Source organism: Acartia tonsa, chromosome 11 (genome assembly GCF_053477335.1).
Source record: "Acartia tonsa isolate MP-2025a chromosome 11, ASM5347733v1, whole genome shotgun sequence".
NCBI classification, from domain to species: domain Eukaryota; kingdom Metazoa; phylum Arthropoda; class Copepoda; order Calanoida; family Acartiidae; genus Acartia; species Acartia tonsa.
In genome coordinates, this window is record NC_137270.1 from 43361524 (window position 1) to 43383179 (window position 21656).

General features: G+C 30.7%; 1 protein-coding gene across 1 annotated transcript in view; it reads right to left on the reverse strand.

Moving 5' to 3' along the window:
• LOC145332548 (uncharacterized) overlaps nucleotides 1-17764 on the reverse strand; it is a 186734-nt gene extending 168970 nt beyond the window's left edge. Inside the window, exon 1 of the mRNA XM_080177550.1 lies at nucleotides 17571-17764. The gene's annotated coding sequence lies outside the window, so the exon portion shown is untranslated. The remainder of the gene's footprint in view (nucleotides 1-17570) is intronic.
• Between the last annotated feature and the right edge of the window lie 3892 nt (nucleotides 17765-21656).

Genomic DNA, 21656 nt, shown 5'->3' on the forward strand with positions numbered 1-21656 from the left:
TTAATTACAAGAACAAATATCCCTATTATCTTTCAAGGATTCGTGGATTAGACAATAGAAAATAATTATCTTCCCCACTCCCCCCCCCCCCCAAATATGTGTATATTTTTTGTGAGGGGGGGGGTAGAAGAGTTGGTTGAAAATTAATTAATTGAACAGTCCCTTCTCCCTGATAATACCCTTCTTGTTTATATGTATAATTATATATTGGTTATATTTACATTTTACCCAGGGAGGGAGAGGACAATTGTAGTTTGATTAATTTACAAGCTTCAATAGTATTTTATGTTATCAAACTTCCAAAGGTAGGGAGGGGACATTGGGCTGTAATACAAACTGGTAACCAAAGCTTTAAAACACTTTTTTTCATTGCCTCAAAGAAAAAATTTGTGATTGGTTGTATCCAAACGAACAGTGTCCAAACTTTTAACCAACAATTTCAATCTAGACAAGGGTTTGTTTTGTTTATTATAATTGGGAACGTACATTAATTTATGCCCATTGTCATATAACTTAGTATCCCTGCCTCCTATACCTGGATCCCTAGATTTTTCCCTGGTGAAAAAAGGTTTACTGACCCTCCCATAAGCCAAGTATGTTCATATAAAACCACCAAAGATATTTTCAAAGATAAAAAATAGCAAGAATTGTAATATAATGTATATAAAGAAAAACAAATATAGCATTTTGATATGAGTTAAATAGAACTGTTAGACAAAGAAAGCGCAATCAAAGGGTTGCTAAAATAAAATTATGGTAAGGCGAAGGTTTGCTATTTTATTATTCTATTTTTGTTTTGTATTTTAAGAACACCCCTACAAAGCCCACTTGAAAGGCAGGGTTTGTACACATAAACTAAATCATATATACATACTATTCAGGGTGGGAGGGGATATTAGGCTGTTTATTACCCTAATCCCCAAAGTTTTATGATAACATATTGCTTAAAAACTTTGGGGACTTTAATGAATTTTGATTAGTTGGTCCATAAAGTTGGGCGTCCAAACATTTAAACCACTAATTGTAATTTATTGATGGGGTAATATTCAAAATCATCATTGGGGTTGTATTCAATATATCGGCCATTGTCTTATCCCTTTAGATCCCTGCACACTTATACATGCATAAGTATTTTGTAGAATTTCATGGAGGGATCTTCAGGGATAAGACAATGGACGATAAATTGATGCAAAAAGATTAAAAATTATTCCATTTTATGGATTGGAATTATTGTTTAAAAAGTTTTGACATTGCTGGTTTTAACCAACCAATCGTGATTTAATAATGTATATGAATGTACTAATTTTTCAAAATCTGATAAAATCGAAAAACAACAACAAAAAAACTACATTTTTATGACGCCAAAGAATGGGAAAATTTTTAAAACAATGTTCTAAATATCCTTAATTTAAACTAAAAGTTCAAGTGTTTTTTGTAGACAAATAAAAAGGCAATATTCAATTTTTATCCAGCACTCCAACATACATAACATAAATTTGATACACAGGTTTATTTAAAAATAAAATATAAATATTCAAAATATATGAATGTCTAGCAAAGTCAGGACGGGAAGGGATAATGGATGGTAAAATAATCTCAACCAAAATATTATTTGCCATAGAAAGGGGTCATTTTTTCTGCTATATTTGTGAGTTACCGTTAAGTCAAATGCACTTTTTAAGTCAAACTGTTCTTAACTATGACCAAATGTATAAAAATGAAATGTACATAATAAAGAACAGTTTGACCTAATAAGGCCATTTGACCAAACAGTTACACAAAAAAGAAATTAAGGCAAAAAATGACCCTTTCATAAAATAACAAGGATGACAACATCCATAAGTAGCAAAGCACAAAATTTTGTGGATTGGACTGACCGTCATGGTTGTTTTCTTCAAACGACGTGAAATTTAATTTTGATATCTTTAACTGAAAAAATTTTGAAAATCGGACTAAAAACACCAAAGATATGTGGGAAAATGTAAAAAATATAAAAATAGCCAGAAACCTGCAAAAAGGCAGTCTGACTGTCATTATTGTTTTCTCCAAACGACGGAAAATTTAATTTTTAAATTTTTTACTGAAAAAATTTTGAAAATCGGACTAAAACACCAAAGATATGGGGGAAAATGTAACAAATATAAAATAGCCAAAAACCTGCAAAAGGGCAGTCTGACTGTCATAGTTGTTTTCTTCAAACTATGTGAAATTTGATTTTGATATGTATAATTGAAAAAAATTTGAAAATCGGATCATAAACACCAAAGATATGGGAGAAAATGTAAAAAATATAAAAATAGCCAAAAACCTGCAAAAAGGCAGTCTGACCGTCATTATTGTTTTCTCCAAACGACGGAAAATTTAATTTTGATATCTTTAACTGAAAAAATTTTGAAAATCGGACCATAAACACCAAAGATATGAGGGAAAATGTGCAAAATTAAAAAATAGCCTAAAACCTGCTAAAAAGCCGTCCGACCGCCATTGATGTTTTATAGTTAATTGTGCTCCTTAATGATGGGAATGTTGTCAAAAAATTTCAGAATCCTATCTTTTATAGGAGCTGAGTAAATCCCATTTCCCCCATAGCGTTACGGACGGACTGACGGACATAGTGAATTATAGAGTAGCTTCGCTACTAAAAATAAGGTGGAAGAATAATTTAAAGTCAATTTTCCTATCCCTGCATTCTTGAAAGTTATGGAGGCGGATTGTAGACATGAAGAAAAATAAAATTGTGTATATAATTCAGGGATCTACAGGGATAAGACAATTAACAATTATTGTTGTACAGTTACACCCTCAATCATCATAAACAAATGATTGCAATTTATAAGAGAATGTGTTTATAAAACTTTGGGTACCTGTATAATTTACAATCCAATGACCCCTTCCTCCCTGATATAAGTTGAAATATGCTTGAAAGCTCAATATAATTCCTTTGCGTGGAAACAGGGCCGGATTCTAGATTGTTCTCATTTTTCTCATAATCTAAGTTTGTTGCTTTCATAAAAAAATTTACAGAAGAAAAATTGAAAAGATCAAATCCTTAATAAAGTATTAAGAGGAAATTGTTTAAAAGGTCTTATTGATCTAATGTAGAAATACATATTGAAGTGTAAAAGTATGTTTTAAAAGATCCAATATTTGTTTTTTGACAATATTATTTCATAACAGAATCTTAAGAATCTGTATTATCCTGCTAGAAATATTATTAAAAAAGGTTATATATTTAAAGAATATGACCTAAATATTATAATATAAAATAATGTTTTAAGAATATGGTCTATCAGTGCTAGCCTGCATAAATATTATTAGAGACAGGTGGTATCGATATCTTTTGCATTTCTGGGATTTTCTCACGCATACTTTACTAGAATATGTTTTTAAACAGCGTAGCTATTTCAATAGTATCTAGGGTATGCATCTTCTTTGTTTACAAAGTATACCGCTCTCTACTAACTAAATCTTGGATAAAAATTAGATAACCTATACATAAAGATATAAGATTATTATGTATGTTTTACTGAACTCATTGGGTTCTCAATTTTAGGGAGGCTTCACAAATTTTATTTTTAAGACTTAGTATGAATTTCGGCTACTTAACTTCCCTCCGTATAAAAGATTCGCAGCAGCTAGTAATTATTTCAAACAGTAGTAGAATCAGGGAGGAAGGGGACATTGGGCTATTTATTACACTAGTCCCCAAAGTTTTGTGATCATGTTTTCTTATTCTCACCAATTTTAGAGAATTTTATTGATTTTGTGTGTACAAACTATAACTATTGTAATCTACAGATGGGGTAATTGAAGATTTACAGCAATCTATCGGCCATTGTCTTTTTAAATCCCAGTTTAGAATGGAGTACTAATATCAAAAGTCTATGTAGGGTGATATTCTTTACACCCCTTTAGTAATCTTACCCTTCTGTTCGATTTGCATAGATATACAGTTAACTTATCATGTAATTTATAAGTAGCGCAACTTTAATATGTCCGTCAATAGCCTATGGTGTAGAACTCTATCAGTCCAGTGACAAACAAATTAATTTTAATACTCTATAATAGGACTAGCGGCTATGCCTCTAGAGGCCTCTTTAGGCATTTGAGGTGGAGGGGGTGAGGGGGTGGGGGTGCGGCGTGTAATTTGATCCCTCCATTTTTTATTTTAATTTACAAAGAAGTATAAAATGATTTTTTTTTAGGGGGGGGGGTCTTTTTTTCTAGGGTCGAGTTCTTTTAGGGGGTAGAGATACCCTCCCCCCAAAAAAGTCAAAAATCTTCCTTTGACCTATTCATAGTATGCAAGTTTTCTTGTCATCGTTATAACTTCCTTTTTAGTAAAGTTTTTCTTATGGTATGGTTGCTTGCTAACACTTTTTTACTTATTGAAGTCCAGTGAATATAATTTCTTTATTCCACCAGATTTCGCAGGAAGGGAGAGAACAATGGCAATTCAGTAATCAACTACCCCCGTTGTTCCCTCATTAGTCAGCTACTAAATGGATGAATTTACCCATGAAAATTGATGGAAAGATTATTTATTGCCCATTGTCACATCCCTGTAGCTCTAAAGATTTTTATAACCTTCAACACCATAAACTCAATTTCAGATGTCTAACAATTCTACTTTTCTTTAATCCATTTTAGTACACAGTTTTTTTTTCCTTCCATAAGCGATTTCTCTTTAGAGGGTAATGATATCCTTCCAAAAAAGAGTTATAAATCTTCCCAGGACCTATGAGAAGCTACATTGTAAACTATTTTTGTTCACCAGTCAGTGAGATCCTTCTGTAAAAATAGATTCGGCAGGATAAAAGCAGCAGCCGCTAGCAAACAAGCAATACGTTCTTTTACCTTTTTATCTAAAACATAAATGCATGTCTATCGATTCTAAAATAAATTTCTTGAATAAAATATTCTTTTTTTGCAATTTGATTTAGTGTCTTTGTGTCTTGTAGACAGGATAAAACAATAAAATGATTGCAAGAACAAATTCTTTTTACATTTTTGTTCAGTACATACTATAACCGAGGGAGGGAGGGGGCATTGGGCAGTTTATTACACTAGTCCCCAAAGTTTTAAACAAACGTTTACTTATTCATTAGCTTTATAACTACGGAGACTTTTATTAAATTTTAAATGGTTGGTTCATTAAGTTGAGTGTCCAAACGTATCAACCACTGATTGTAATGTAAAGAAGGGTAATTTTGTGATTATCATTGGAAATGTGCATCAATTTATTGGCCATTATCTTATCCCTTTAGATTCATGACCCCATAGTTGGGGAAAGATTTATAAAAAAGTAATAAAAACACTAACATAGCCAAAAAAAAGATACAATATTAATGTCTTCTGTTATGACAAAGTTTGGGCTGAAATTAAAATGAATTGACGGTCATATGGATTGAGCCTAGTTGTAGAGAAACTGCTTAACAAAAATATCGTGAAAAAATGAAATTTTGTAATATTGTTTTCTCTTTGAAGTGAAACTAAGTTTTAAAATTTTCAAACAACGAAAAAAGAGGATTCTTTTTTACATATAAAATTTTTTTCTTTTTTGGGGGGGAGGAATTTTTACTTTTATTCTTTTAGAAAATAAAATAAGATAGAGGGGTCGAGTTTTATCCTTCATAACAAGTGCACTAGGAGGCCTCTAGGAGCGTAGACGCTAGTATTATATTAAGTAGTGTGTCTGTAGATAATTATATTTACTACATGTCAAACACGATTCTTAAGTCGAAAATACATAAATTTAAAAGTAAAATATAAGGTACTTTTTGAAAGTTAATTGGTTGGCACAAAGTTTTTTTAAATGTCTTTAAAACTAATCATATTTCATAAAAAACAAATTCTTTATGAATTGAATTTTTTTTCTTTATGTAAACTTTTGTCATAAGGTTATTACTAAACTACTTATGAACTCAATTGTTATGGTTAAAAAATTATTGAAATTTAAAAAATCTTTCAAATATTTTTAGTAAAATCCTCTAAACTTTGAAAACAAGTGTATGAAAAAAAGATAAAAACAATAAATTTAAAAAGAAGAGGGAAAATAAAAAGGCTATATAATACATAGATAGGGTGAGAAAACTTAAACCTGTAGATGTTTATGTATTAGTCTGTAGAGGTGTGTGTGTGTGTTCGTGTGTATGTGTGAGTTTGTTTTTGTGTGAGTCAAAAAGTTTAGTTAAGAGGTACTTTAACTTTGAAAAATAAATTGGGAAAAACATAATACTCATATTTACAATATATTATTAATATTATTTTAAATATTGTAAATTATGCTTAGAATGCCAGTATAATATATATATTATATTATATATTATGATGGAGGAAAGATTATCGTCAATTTAGTTTGCTAATATGGACATCACTTATTGGTCAGTTCGTTCATCATGTAGGCGAGGAGGAGATTGGGTAAAAGGGGTGTTTGGAGGTGATTTTTATTCTAATTACGTGATACAATACAAATGACCAATGATATGCCAGTATACATTCAAATGGTCAATTTTAATGTATATTGACCTATCATTGGTCTTTTTATTGTATGACGTCATTTTATTAGACACTATAAGCTGCTTCCCAAACGGCTGGTGGCTAAATATGTTTTTGTGGCACCATGCAAAGAAAGCTAAAAAAAACTTTATCCATCTTCTCTCTACTTACAAACATCAATTTTACAATTTCCTTAAATCGCCAAATTGACCCCCCCCCCCCCCCCATTCCCTACTATTTCTATGTATTTAACATCCTCCAACTCTGCGAAGCCTGTTTCCAAAAGGGTAATACCAATATAGGTACAAAAAGGATTTCAAATTGACCCTAAAGAACTGTCTGGTAATGACTAATATACCTAATTGTTAAGGAATCTTTTGCAAGGTTTGAAATCAATAGGATGATTCAAACTAGACTAAATTAACTACTATAGCAATCCTCTCAACCATTGGCTACCGGTGGTTCAATAGCTGACTGGGGGGAAATTACCATCAATTTTGTTTGAAAATATATTTTCTTCTTTCCACCTAAAGTTGTACTTGAAGTTTTGACCATGGAATACCAATATATCATACACATAGATTAGAATTTACATCATTTGGCAGGTAGCTATTTAAAACTTACATAGAACAGGCTATTTAGCCTTTAAGTAAGGGATCTAAAAGGATAAGACATAGTCCGATAAATTAATGTACATCCCCGATGAAGAAACACAAAATTACCCCTTCTGTTGATTACTATTAGAGGTTGAAACGTTTGGACACTCAACTAAATGAACCAACCATTCAAAATTCAATAAAAGTCCCCAGGGTTGTTACGAAAACGAATAAGAAAACGTTATATTAAGACTTTGGGGACTAGTGTAATTAACAGACCAATGTCCCCTCCCTTTCTCCCTGCCTTTAAATAGTAAGTTGCATGTGTGTATTTGTCTTTAAAGATCTCACAAACAGCATGATCATTCTAAATATAACTTTTATCTTTCTTACAAAGTTGTTTTTCTAATGAAAAAAATCATCAGTGTACATTCTATAAAATATTCCATGTTAATAAAGTATTTATAAGTACAGTTAATGTAAAGGTTAAGATATTGGAATTATAGAAAATACATTTTAACCTTTAATTCTATAATGTTTTTATTTATTTGATTAAACAGCGATAAAGAAAAAAAACAGTTCTCTCATTGGTTTGCTTAACATTTTTTTATTCTTATCTACCAATAACTTTAATCTATAGCAGGGGTACTTATGTTTAATGTCATTAAGAGTGTTTATTAATTCATTGCTCGTTGTTTTCATCTCTTGAGATCCCTTAGTACTTTGTTTTATAAATTTTGATTGGGTTGCACAAACCTGTAGAGTTCAGACTTTTCAACCAATAATTACCAGACTTGTATTGTATCCTTATTTGTAAAAGTCTAAAGAATGGCTCGCCCAAACAATTAAACATTTCTAAGAAAAAAGAAAATAAACTTAATAAAGTAAAACATTAAGATAAAGTTGTTTCTTTATTAAGACATTTTCAACTAAATTTTCTCTAAGAGAAAAAAATTTAAAGAAAAAAAAACATTTCTTGGTTAGGAAAATGCTATGCTATATGTGTTTGTGTGTGTGTGCATGTGTGTGTGTGCATGTGTGTGTGTGTGTATGTGTATGTGTGTGAGTGTGTGTGTGTATGTGTGTGAGTGTGTGTGTGTATGTGTGTGTGAGTATGTGTATGTGTGTGAGTGTGTGTGTGTATGTGTGTGTGTGTATGTGTATGTGTGTGTATGAGTGTGTGTGTATGTGTGTGAGTGTGTGTGTGTATGTGTGTGTGTGTATGTGTATGTGTATGTGTGTATGTGTATGTGTGTGTGTGTGTGTGTGAGTGTGTGTGTGTGTATGTGAGTGTGTGTGTATGTGTATGTGTGTGTATGTCTGTATGTGTGTGTGTGTGTGTGTGTGTGTGTGGGAAGGAGAGCAATTTATATTAAGTATTTCTATCATTTATCCTTGTATATGCTCTATATCTGTCAGGGAGGCAGGGGATAATGATGACAAATAAATCTCAAAAACATATATTAATTAATATTAAGTATCTTTGTGGCTATTTAACCGATTAATATTAGAACTGGTTCTCAGCCATACTGAAAAATCATGTATAGCATTGTATTACAGACAATTTTCCACGAATAATAAAATAAAAATCAGAAAATCAATAACAGTTTTGTTAGCACGGGCCTTCTACCCTTGGGGATAACAAAACTGGTTTGTATCTTTCATTTTAATTTCCACGGAAAGCTGTCTATAATACGATGCGATAAATAACTAATATTATCCATCCTCCTATCCTTGGTGGTTATGTATTATACTGGTTACATTTATATTTATTCTTAAAAGAAGAAATATTATGCTACTTTTTTCAAATTAATGATGCTTTTCAATGTTACCTGAGTTCTATAGAGGTTAGATTCTTTTAAATCTTAGGTAAAACAAGGATGCCAACATTCATAAAAGCGAGGCTCTCAAACGGTAGGACAAACGAACATTAACATTTGTAGAGTGTAAGAACTGAAAAATCAGAATATAAATGTATAAAAGTTGTTCGAAATTGTAAGTAAATTTGTTATATTCATTATAGAGATGCTTCGCTTATAACATTTTACTTTGTTGTCCTGGGAATCAGTATTCCAAAAATCAGATCAATCGGATGATTTAATCACATAATTATTTGTTGTTAAAAAGTTAAAAATCCACATGTTAAAATGGACGTACGGACATTCTGGTAGAGTTGCTAAGCTTTCTAAATCGTACCTTACTACTACAGGAATCACCATGCAAAGTTTGGAATCGATAGGACAATTCTAACACATTTAAATTAACAAAAAGAGCTATATTACTTTTAAGGACCAACCCTAATAATAGAAAAGCCTCGCTTTTAAAAATATTTGTTTGGTATTAAAGGAATAATATATAAAGACAACGCCAAAAAGAATAAGATCAAATAAGCGAGAGAAAAAAATAATATTAAACATTTTTATTTTCTTTTTTATACATCCAGTATGGAAATCTATAATACAACAGGGATCTAAAGGGATAAGACAATGGTCGATAAATTTATATACACCTCCAATGATGATACACAATATTACCTCTTATCTAGATTACAAATAGTGGTTGAAACGTTTGGACACTCAACTAAATAAACCAACCAATCAAAATTGAATAAAAGTCCCCAAGGTTGTTAAACCAACGGATAAGAAAATGTTATTATAAGACTTTGGGGACTAGTTTAATAGACTTTGGAGACTAGTTTTATAAACAGCCCAATGTCCCCTCCCTCCCTAATAATACATAGTATTTATTATTGGGAAAAAGCATATTTTCTTATGATTGTTTCTTTATTATCGAGCTGTTACAATATATTATATATTTTTTACAAAGCAAAGCTTTTCTAAAATTAAGGTCAGTTCTTCATGCATGTTATAATTTTGCTATCATTTCTAACTTTGCATGTTGATTCCTGTTTCATCTATGTATAATTTTGATCATTACCAGAAAATTTTTTTTTTTTATAGGATTGTTTACATTTTTAAAAACATTTTTATTATATATGAAATAATTAGATGATAACCAATTCATTAGATTTTTGGGGGATTTACATAAAGATTCGGGATAATGTCATACGCGAAGCGTCTCAATAAGAAAGTCTTAAAATGTAAGTAAGTATGTAAATATCTTTTATTTAGCAATTGTATAATATTGGTGCGTTTCGTTTAGACTTCGTCTCGCGTTATTTGATGTTGTCATCTTATTAAAAAAATAAAAATATGTTTTTAGAAGTAATTTTTATATCTTTTCACATAATAATTTTTTTTACATTTAATCCAATTAAAATAAGAAAAAAAAGGATTAAGGACTTAAGTAGCATATTTAGAAAAAATATATTCTTATTATTTTATTAAATTAAGTAATTTTAGTTAAAATTTTGGTTAATCATTAGCCTGTGGGGTGCCTTAACAGCATCGTGACCTAACCCTGTAGTCAATATTATCTAACCTAGGGTAAAAATGAACATACAGACTTTCTAGTAATAATTATTAGTTGCTGCTACGATGTTAAATTGTACTTAACTTTAACAAGAATCATCAAGACAAATTCGAAATCGAAACATGGTCTAAATTTACGAACAGACGTACGAACTAACCTTAATAATAGAAAAGCATTTCAATAAAAAATAGAAAATATATATATAAATATTTTTGGGGATAATCTGAGCCAAGCAAATGGACTGACTCTAGGTTACAGATAAAGTATTGCATAAATGGATGTAGAATACGTGGATATTATGACAGTGGAAAAATTGTCGTCAACTTAGGTTGCTAACATGGGAACTCACTTATTGATCATTTCGTTCATCTAGCAGTATGGAAGGGGATGGGTAAAGGATGGGGGGGGGGTATTGTTATCTTAGCCCGCTAAAAGTTTTACTTTATCAGAGAACAAGAAAATCTGGTGTAATATCCAAGTAATAATAAATCCATTATCACATATCATCAATATTTGGGGATATTTTTATGATTAGCCAAGAACATGGAACAATTAATGACAAACTAAATGTATAAACTATCATAACTTTCCCTACTCCCTGGAAACTATCTTATTAGCCTGATATTAAAGTAACAGGATGTCTATGTGTCTACCTTTTCCGAAGGAACTTGCTAACCACTGGACTGATATGGATCTCCTTTTTGCTTGTTTTAATATATTATAATAAACATAACTATCCCTACTCCCTGGATATTAATAGTTGTATAGGACATATCATAGTCTGATTATTTTAATATATTATAATAAACATAACTATCCCTACTCCCTGGATATTAATAGTTGTATAGGACATATCATAGTCTGATTATTTTCATTTATTACAATAATCATAACGTTTATGATCGCATCATTAAGGGGAAATCGGGATTATGTCATTTTGCAGAAATAGTTATTTTTGGAACATACAAAGCTGATAAAATGAGAGAGAGAGTGAGAGAAAGAGATGGATAGATATGTAGATAGATAGAATTGGAGAAAGAGACAGAAAAAAATAAGTGAAAGAGTGGGAGAGAGAGAGAGAGAGAGAGAGAGAGAGAGTGAGAGAGAGAGAGAAAGAGAGAGAAAGAGAGAGAAAGAGAGAGAGAGAGAGAGAGAGAGAGAGAGAGAGAGAGAGAGAAAACAAGAGGGAAAAAGAATTAAAGAGAGAGATCGTTAAATAGAAGAGACACTATATTTGTAAAATAAAAATGTAAGATTAAATCATCTCGTGAATGAGAACCAGTTTTATTCTGTTTTAGAGACGTGAAGAAAAAGAATATATTGTATTTTGTTTTGTAAACTTTGTATTAGCCTGTCTGTGTTTAATGATAACAATTAATACCAGACAGATTTCAATTATCATAAACTTAAAAATTGCGATTATGGAATAACGCAACACCATAACAAATCATAACAGAAGATTTGAATAAAGCAACACTAAAACAATCAATACCAGACAGAAAGCAAATATGATAAACTTAAAAATTATGATTATGGAATATGGCAGCAAGATAAAAATGGATAACAGACAAATTTCAATTATGACCTACTTAAAAATTGTGATTATGATATAAGGCAACATTATAACAACTAATAACAGACATATTTCAATGATAAACTTAAAAATTTTGATTATGGAATTGGGAAACATAATAACAATTAATACTAGACAAGTTTCAATTATGATAAACTTAAAAATTGTGATGATGGAATAAGACAATATCATAACAATTATTAGCAGACAGATTTCAATTATTATGAACTTAAAATTGCAATTATGAAAAAAGGCAACATCGCAACAACTAACAACAGACATATTTCAATGATGATAAACTTAAATATTGTGATTATGATAAAAGGCAACAGCGTAACAATTGATACTAGACATATTTCGATTATGATAAACTTAAAAATTGCAAAAGATGGTATAATGCAACTCCAAAACAATTAATACCTGTCAAATTTCAATTATGCTAGACTTAAAAATTATGATTATGGAATAAGGTATTTTATAAAATTATATAACAATATCATTTTAAAAGGATGTTTCATACAACAGATTGTTTGAGATGATAAATATGAATAGAAAAAGAGAAGATGTGTAACTGTAAAAATGAATAATAAAATAAAAACTAAAATTTTATATCATTGTTGTAGGTAAGTTAGGTGTTGACAATTCCCTACCCCCCCCCCCTCTATCACACGCCCATGAATGTGCTAGTCTCTAAATTTTACATATTAAGTGTCCACTTAGCTACAAACCAGCATTTTAATTAAATTCATAATCAAATTTTATGTAATTTTAGATAAAATTTATAAGTAAAATTTGTTGAGTAATTTTAACTAAAATTAATTGAGTTTTGGTGTTACAGCTCCTTTACAGCATGGGTCTTTTTTGTCAAAAGATATTCAAATCGCCACTGTTTAACTTTTGGGACATTATTGTGTCAACATATTATGGTATTCAAGATAGCATTATGTGAATTATGAATATGAATTATAATATGAACAAATTTCACAGTAACGCATAGAATTGAATACAAATATTAAAACAAATTGTAATCACAAACCAAAAATTATGTCAGCTAATTAAATTTGACCATTGAAAATTTATGTTGACTCCTTTTTTAACATCTCAAATCAATCCAGAAGTGTTTAAGTTGATTTTCTTTAAAAATATAAGTACAATTTATCAACAATTTTGCAGAATTTTAGACTTACTCAAATTCCTGGCCTCTTTTGTTTGGAAAATTTAATGGATTTAGTTTTTGAGATAATCCTTATTTTTCCCATTTAGCATATGCTGATTTTGAGATTTCCCAGTCTTATTTAAACTAAGTTAAGCCCAAAAATAAACACACAACTAAATTATGTTTCATCCTTGTTGAGCCATTTTTTAAGCACGCTACTCTTTAAGATTTCCGAAATCCTCCCCACCCTCGCATGAGAATGGATTGTAACTAAACTAAGAATAAAGCCGCAGGAATTCATTTCATTTGTAAATTTAATAACTTTATATTTCTCACATTTTGATTCATTCTTTTAAAATATATTAGTGGTAATAGAACATCAAACATTAGAATATAGGCTTATTATACAGACAACAAACCTGACTTTTAGTAATTACAAGGGAAATGTGCGGACGGACAAAGTGAGAAATACAGTGTTGCTCATTATTCAGTAGAATCTTTAGGTCAGTTTTGTCTTCTGTACTAGTTTCAAGAATACTTTCTTTTAGTCATTGAAATATTTTAGATGGTTAACACAAGAGGAAATATAATAGTTTTTTTATTCCTTGTGGTATGGTTTAATTTTTAACCAAAACCATAGAGATGATTAGAATGAACTTTCATTTTTACATTTCAATATTTTTTGCACTGCATATTATTTATTGCTTGTGTTAGACAACAAGGATGACAACACTCTTTATAGCGCCACAATATTTTAAGTTTGATTAAAGGGGGAAAAGTAACATAAAGCAACTCATGAAGAATAGTTTCTTCATTTTTTGAAGAATTTTTTCTTTGAAAATTGAAAAGCAATCAACAAACCCTTAGGCATCTTAGGGGATAAGACAATGCAAATTACCCTTTTGTAGATTATGCTTATTGGTTCAAAAGTTAGGCCACAGCTAGTTTGAAACTAACCAATCAAAATTCATTAAAAGTATCCATAGTTTTAGGTAGACGAAGAAAATAGTATAAAATAACAACACAACCACTAATACTTCAAATATTAGGATTAAGATAATGCCAGACCATCGGTGTACAAAAATATTATATAGAAGCTTCACTTTACTGCAAATTACTGTTTAAATGCAAAACTCAGCTATAACTCACAACCACAAATTAAAATTAAAATGATTGTTCAAATTTGAAATATATTATTAGTTTTATACACATATGGAGCTTTCAATATGTAGTTTTTTTTCAGGGAGAGAGGGGACATTGGACTGGAAATTAGTACCGAAAGTTTTATAAAATCACATTTGCTGGCTTAAAACTTTTGACACTTTTATTAAATACTAGCGGCTACACCCCTAGAATCCTCTAGGGGCACTGGTAGGAGGAGGAAAAGTCGACCTCATCCCATTTTAAATTTGAGTTTCAAAGAAGTAAAAAAACATATTTTTTGGGGGGAGGGGATGAAGAAACCCTCTTCAAAAATAGTTTAAAACCTTCCCAGGGCCTATAAGAAGCCTCAATGTAAAGGAGAACAATATCGGTTCAGCGGTTAGCGAGATCCTTCGGAACAGACAAAAACGCTTACTACTTTATATAATAGGATTGATTGGTTGGTTCAAACAAGTAGTGTCTAAACTTTTCATCCAATAAGTTTAATGTACGGCATAGGTGATTTTATTTATTATCATTGTAATGTATTATTTACATTTATCGTACATTGTCTTATCCCTAAAGATTCGTGAGCTTATATGTTACAAAACAAGAAAAGACATTTTTTAGGGAAGCTATTCTTTTACTGGATATAGTCCCTTTAGTGACAACGCCTCTTAAGGGGCATTTCATCGTATTTTCACAGTAGCTTTTCTCATATTTCTAGCCCTTGCTGGGGGCTCTAACCCTGCGAGGCCGATTGCCTAATCTTGCAGGGAAATCACCCAACCTTACTTAACCTAAAATAACCTGTGAAAATAGGACGAAACGCCACTTAAGAGGCGTTGTCACGAAAGGGAATTAGTGCGACAGTCCGACGTGCCGTAACTCCAATATGGACAATACTTTATAATTGTTGCTGCTCCGCTATTTACGAACAAAATTATCATAAATCATATTTGCTCTATGATTTTTTTCCTTTTCTCCAAGAAAAGTTACACTTTTTCCTTCTATTCTTTTTAGACATTGTTTAATGGTAAAACATATTTTACGGTATGATACACCTTTTATACTTATACTATTGTTTTGCCATACTTTGTCGTAGCGAAGCTACTCTATAACTAGGAAACGTACGTACGTTTGTTCGCTTATCCTTTATTGTTTAGGGAGAATGGGATATAAGATATAATTGTGAAAAATAAGATTCCCCTCTGTAATCAACTTTTCTGTTAGTCTGTCTTTCCATCCGCTAATGTCACACTATTTTAAAACTCTTTCTACTCTATAATTCACTTTGTATGTTCTATTTTTCTGTTTAGCCGTTCATAACTTATATTGTGGACGTGTACTTTTGTGTAAAATAGATCTTGTTCCTAAAGTTTAATAATTTTTATGTTTTTTTCATTTGTTGGCTAAAGAATTAATGGGAATTATTTTACATAGTGTTGTTAGATGTAGCTGTGTGTGTTCAATCTTTTCTACTAATAATATGACAAGGGTAATTTTGTTAATAATAATTGGAGGTGTACATCATATTACCGTCCATTATCTTATCATCACTGAAGAAAAAAAAATATAACTTTGAAATTTTGCTACTTTTGGTTGAAATATTACTTGTTTCTTCGTACAATATAATGTGCTTTTATGATTGACATACACATATGAATATATTATGTATTATTCTTCAGAGAGAAAGGGGACATTGAGCTGTTTATTACTCTAGTCCCCAAAGTTTTATAATAACATTTTCTTATTCATTGACTTAACAACTTTGGGGACTTTTATTTAATTTTTATTGGTTGATTCATAAAGTTGCGTGTCCATACAATTCAACCAATAATTGTAATATATAGAAGGGGTAAATTTGTGTATCATAATTGGGGATGTACATCGATTTCTCGGCCATTGTCTTATCCCTTTAGATCCCTGATTATCCATATATATATTGTAAGTACCTAAATATTTCTTTACAAAAAGTATACAAATATATTTGCTTTTGACAACTATATTAATTTTAGATGTATTTATTTGAGTAAAAACTGTTCCAACATAAAAATAAACATAGACGATTGGGGGAGAGGGAGTATTTTTCTTTGCTAGGGCCGATTTCTCATTAGTATATACCATAGAGAAAAAAATAAAAGAGAGGAATCGAAGCAACTAGAAGACGAAAATAGGCAGTGGGCCTAGAGGCCTACTCAGCGCTGTTGCCGCGCTAAAATTTATTGCTATTCCACTACTTTTCAAATGGGAGGATTAAAAATTATTAAAAAAATATTTTTTTACTTTTTACTATTTCCATATTTAGGGCAAGAATATTAGATTAGATATTTTCGTTTTAATGTTTTAATTAAAAATTAGGGTATAGTCCTTTCCACGACATCCCTCCATAAGGAGCGATTCTTCGTATTTTTAAATGGCTTTTTATAGGTTATTTTAGGTTAGGTTAGGTTATATTGTGTTAGGTGATTGCCCCACAGGGTTAGGTAATTGGCCCCGCAGGGTTAGAGCCCCCCGCAGGGGCTAGAAATAGGAGAAAAGCTACTGTGAAAAATACGAAGAATCGCTCCTTATGGAGGGATGTCGTGGAAAGGACTATACCCAAAAATTACATAGAATTTGTTTTTATTTAAAAAAATTTGTTCATGAAAGATGAATCCTTCTATTTCTAAAAAGGGGGAAATTTTTTTCATAATGAACAATCAGCTGATTCTGACCGCCCACGGCTGTTTGCTAAATATCGCTTTTCTTTTTATTCACATTATTATTTATGATTGACTTACAAAAAGCCCTGGGCGGCTTTTGATTTTCGTCTGCTTCTAAATTTAGGGATGGGGAAGTAGTATTTTACCATGAAAAGGGGTGAGTATTCATTCTCTTATCCTTTTTCCTTATGGTATATACCTATTGGTCCTGTGGTGGTTTTAAGCTATTTTCTTGGGGGGCATCATTATAAAGCATCTACGCCATACAACTTAAAAGAAGCAGCTTATAGTGCCTAATAAAAAATGACGTCACACAATGCAAATGACCAATGAAAGGCCATTATACATTTTACCATTTGTCAATTTCAATGTGTACTGACCTATCATTGGTCATTTGTATTGTGAGACTTCATTTGTTATTAGACACTATAAGCTGCACTGCTTCTACTTAAAATGATAAAACTTACTTTTAGCTGTTGTTTTCTATTATCCATCCATTTTAAAATTAATCACTTTCAAAGTTTATATTCATCCATCACTTTTGATATAACTCTAATTGTCACTCTGTTATTTTGTTTGATCACTTTATTAATGTCTCTCTATTATGTTGAAAGCTCACTTTTGTTGTAAATGGTTTTCATTTCTGATTCTCCAATTATTCTAACCTGAAATAAAAAATGATAAACAATAAATTTTAATTCCTATTTTCTAAAAGACAGAGAGACAGAAATGAAACAGTTGACTGTAAATCGTACCCTTTTATCGTATTCGTTGGCTGTGGGTACTTTCATCGAATTTGTATTGCTTAGTTTTATATTAGTAGTGTTTAAACGTTTCAACTACTAATTTTAATCTACAGAAGGCGTAATCTAGAGTTTCTTGTATCTGCCATTGTCTTATCCCTTTATATTTCTGGGCGATTTCTTTAAAGAGGGTGATGGTAACCTCCAACAAAATAGATATAGACCTTTCCTAGACCTATAAGAAGCTTCATTGCAAAGGAGAACCATATCGGTCGAGCCGGCAAAAGATTTTATGTGACACACACACACGCATAGTTATTGTATTTACACACTTTTATATAAGGATACTTTTTGATTCAAATATTTTTGTAAAAAAGAAAAATATACATTACTTTATCAAATATTAAAGTATGATTTCGTCATAAGAAAATAAACAATAATAGGAAGATACAAGAACATTGACGGGTAAATTATTCTACAACCCATTCTTCCCCCAAGATATTTTCCTCAAAAGTCAGAAAATCATATTCGAGGGGTAGGATTTATTTATCCCCCATTGTTCCTCCATCCCTGAAAATATACACACAATACGCATCCTCCGATAATGGATTTATTATTACTTGGATATTACACTAGATTTTCATGTTCTCCGAAAAATATTACACTTGCAACGGGCTCAAATAACTATTTCCCTCTTCCAGCACCTCTACCCCATTACCTCCCCTCCTACTGGATGAACGGACTGACCAATAAACGATTTCCATATTAGCTAAACTGACGACAATTTTTCCCTCTTCATAATATCCACTCACATTCTACATCCATTCCTTCAATATGCTTTTATTGTACTGAAGAGAGAAAGAGTAAAAATTAAGGATGACAACATCCATAAGTAGCGAAGCACTTAAAAAACATGGATGGTAATACTGTCAATTACGTAACCTTTTTCACGTATTTTATGTAGCATGATTGACTAAAACCGACGGACAAAATAAATGTAATACTGAATAGCGGTACGGACTTACCGATGGATTGAAATATTGACGGACGAATAACCAAAGTTAATTACAGGGTAGCTTTGCTACTAATTACAATTACGTCCGATTGAACGAATAAAAGCGACAGATAGTAAAAGTTACAAAAATTTAACGCTTCAAGGGAAATGATTACGTAATAACCATGGAGGGAGGGGATATTGCACTGTAAATTATAATGATAACCAAAAATTTATAAACACGTTCTCTCATTTGTTTGCTTAAAAGCCTGAAATTCTTTTATTGGTGAAGTGTTGGTCCAAACTGGCTTTGTTTGAATCTTAAGAGGGGAAAATTTTGTTTAAAATAATTGGTAATGTACAGCAATATTTCGTTCATTGTCTTATTCATTATTCAAACATAGAGGCAGACACGAAAAGCTTTAAAAAGCAGATTCGCTGTTAAAAAAGAGTTAAACTAAGAAAGAAAGAGAGAGAGGTGGAGAGAGAGAGCAATATTTTTCAATTTATTCTCTCCTTTCATACATTATTTTAGAGCAATAATATAAATGGATATAGAATACGTGGATATATTGACAGGGGAACATTTGTCGTCAATTTAGGTTGCTAATATGTACATCATTTATTGGTCAATTCCTTCATCCAGAAAGAGGGGAGAGGATGGGATAAGGGACGTATTTTAGCCAGCTGTGAGTATCATTTTATTAAAGAATATGAAAATCTGGTGTAACATCCAAGTAATAATATATCCATTATAATATAACTTGTATCAATAAATAACTCTATAATATTTTTATGAGCTTTTACTACGTGTAGGTAGCACATAGCTAGAAACTCAGGGATTTCAAGGGATAAGACAATGGACGATAAATTGATCTACATTCCGAATGATGATAAAACCTTCTACAGATTCTACTTATTGGTTAAAAAGTTTGAACATCACTAGTTTAAAACCAACCAACCACAATTCAATAAGAGGTTCCAAAGTGCAGTTTACAGTATAACCTCTACCTCCCTGTTACAGCTAATATAATTATATAAAATTCTTAGTAGTAAAACATTTTTTGTCATTCAATTATTTTAAATTCCTAAGTGTTATTCTTAAAATATATTTAATGAGGTAATGTTAACACTACTAACATAAAAAAAACAAAAAGTAAAAAAAGCCATTTATAGATTAATCATCTAGAAGCTGTTTAATCGAAGGTATATGAAAAGGCAGAAAAATAGCCTAAAACCACCCCAATACTAAATTCTTTAAAACCATCCCCTGACTTATGTAATAAATGGAGAACTCAATCGACACAGTAGTTACTGAAATATTAAGCTAAAGACTAAAAAAACCTTACTACTTTATATTATAGGATATATTAGATAAAAAAGAACAGTAAACTAATATTTATAAAGCTAATTTGTTGTCACCATGCTACTAACAGACAAAAATGCGCTTGTTAGATTTTTAAGAATTTGAATTTTTTATTATTAAATAATGTTTGGTTGTAAATTTGTTGATATTTCAATAATGAGAATGTAAAACAGCAAAAAAAAAGTTACAGAATAGCACAATATTTTTATTATACTGTAATACAGTTTTTTTATGTTGTTTAGTATTTTTTAGGTTTTTTTCAATGTTTTTAAATGTTTTTTAATGTTTCCCAGTTTTTTTCGATGTTTTAAAACATTAACAGAAAAAAATCTTCGAACTGAAAAATATTGAGATAAAAATCCTCTGATGAAAAATTGCAATATTGTCTAAACGTTTCTAAATGATATATGTGAATGTGAATATGTGTTGAATTTCTCATATGGCCTTTACAAGGACGACAGGGATCTTAAGGGATAAGACAATCGAATATTTACAAATTTGCATATATTTCAAATAATGATAAACAACACAACCCCTTTGAAAAGTTTGGCACTGTTTGTTTGCAACAACAAATTAAGATTTAATAGTATTTAAAGTTTTGAATCCAACGAATGCAAGAGCATGTTCGTAAAACTTTGGGTACCAGTATAATTTACAGTTCCATAACCGGTCTCTCCCTACAAGGATGGTATCCCCTAAAAATCCAGGAACTTTTAGCAGCTGCTCTATAACTTACTAGCGGCTACGCCCCTAGAGGCCTCTAGTAACACTTATACTGTTTTTTTTATATGGCTATTTTGCGTTTGACGTTTATGTTTCGTTGAACTCTCTTTCTAAAATCGAGAAATTAAAAAGAAATATATTTCTCTAGGGAGGGTGGTGGTACCCTCCCCCAAAGTAGTTATAAACCTTCCCGGGACATATGAGAATCTACCCTGTTAAGGAGAACCCGATCGGTTCAGCGGTTAGCGAGATCCTTCGGTACAAACACACAGACACACAAACATCCTGTTACTTTAGTATGAGGATTACTACATATATATAAGTCAGTCTGTATGCCTAAAGAAAATATTCATTACTTTTAGTTAATCAAGTTTTTCAAGATCAATAAATCCAAAACATATCTGCCTAAAATTTAATATAAACAATGTTTAAAACATTGTTTTATGATAAAATTTTAAAATAATCACAATATTTTTAAATGAAGGAATGCTTTATTTTTTGAAAATATTTTTGAAATTTAATATCCTTACATTTGTTTATTTAATTTTAAACATTTCATTTCAATTAGGTTCAATTAAAGTAATAACGAACTTAAATTTGAAAATTTAATTAAAAAACCAGCGGTTACGCCTTTAGCATCTAGGTGCTTTTATCCAAAAGGACAGAGAGGGTCTAGAAAAAAAAAGTTAAATACCATCACATGACTTGAATTCAATAATAGCCTAAA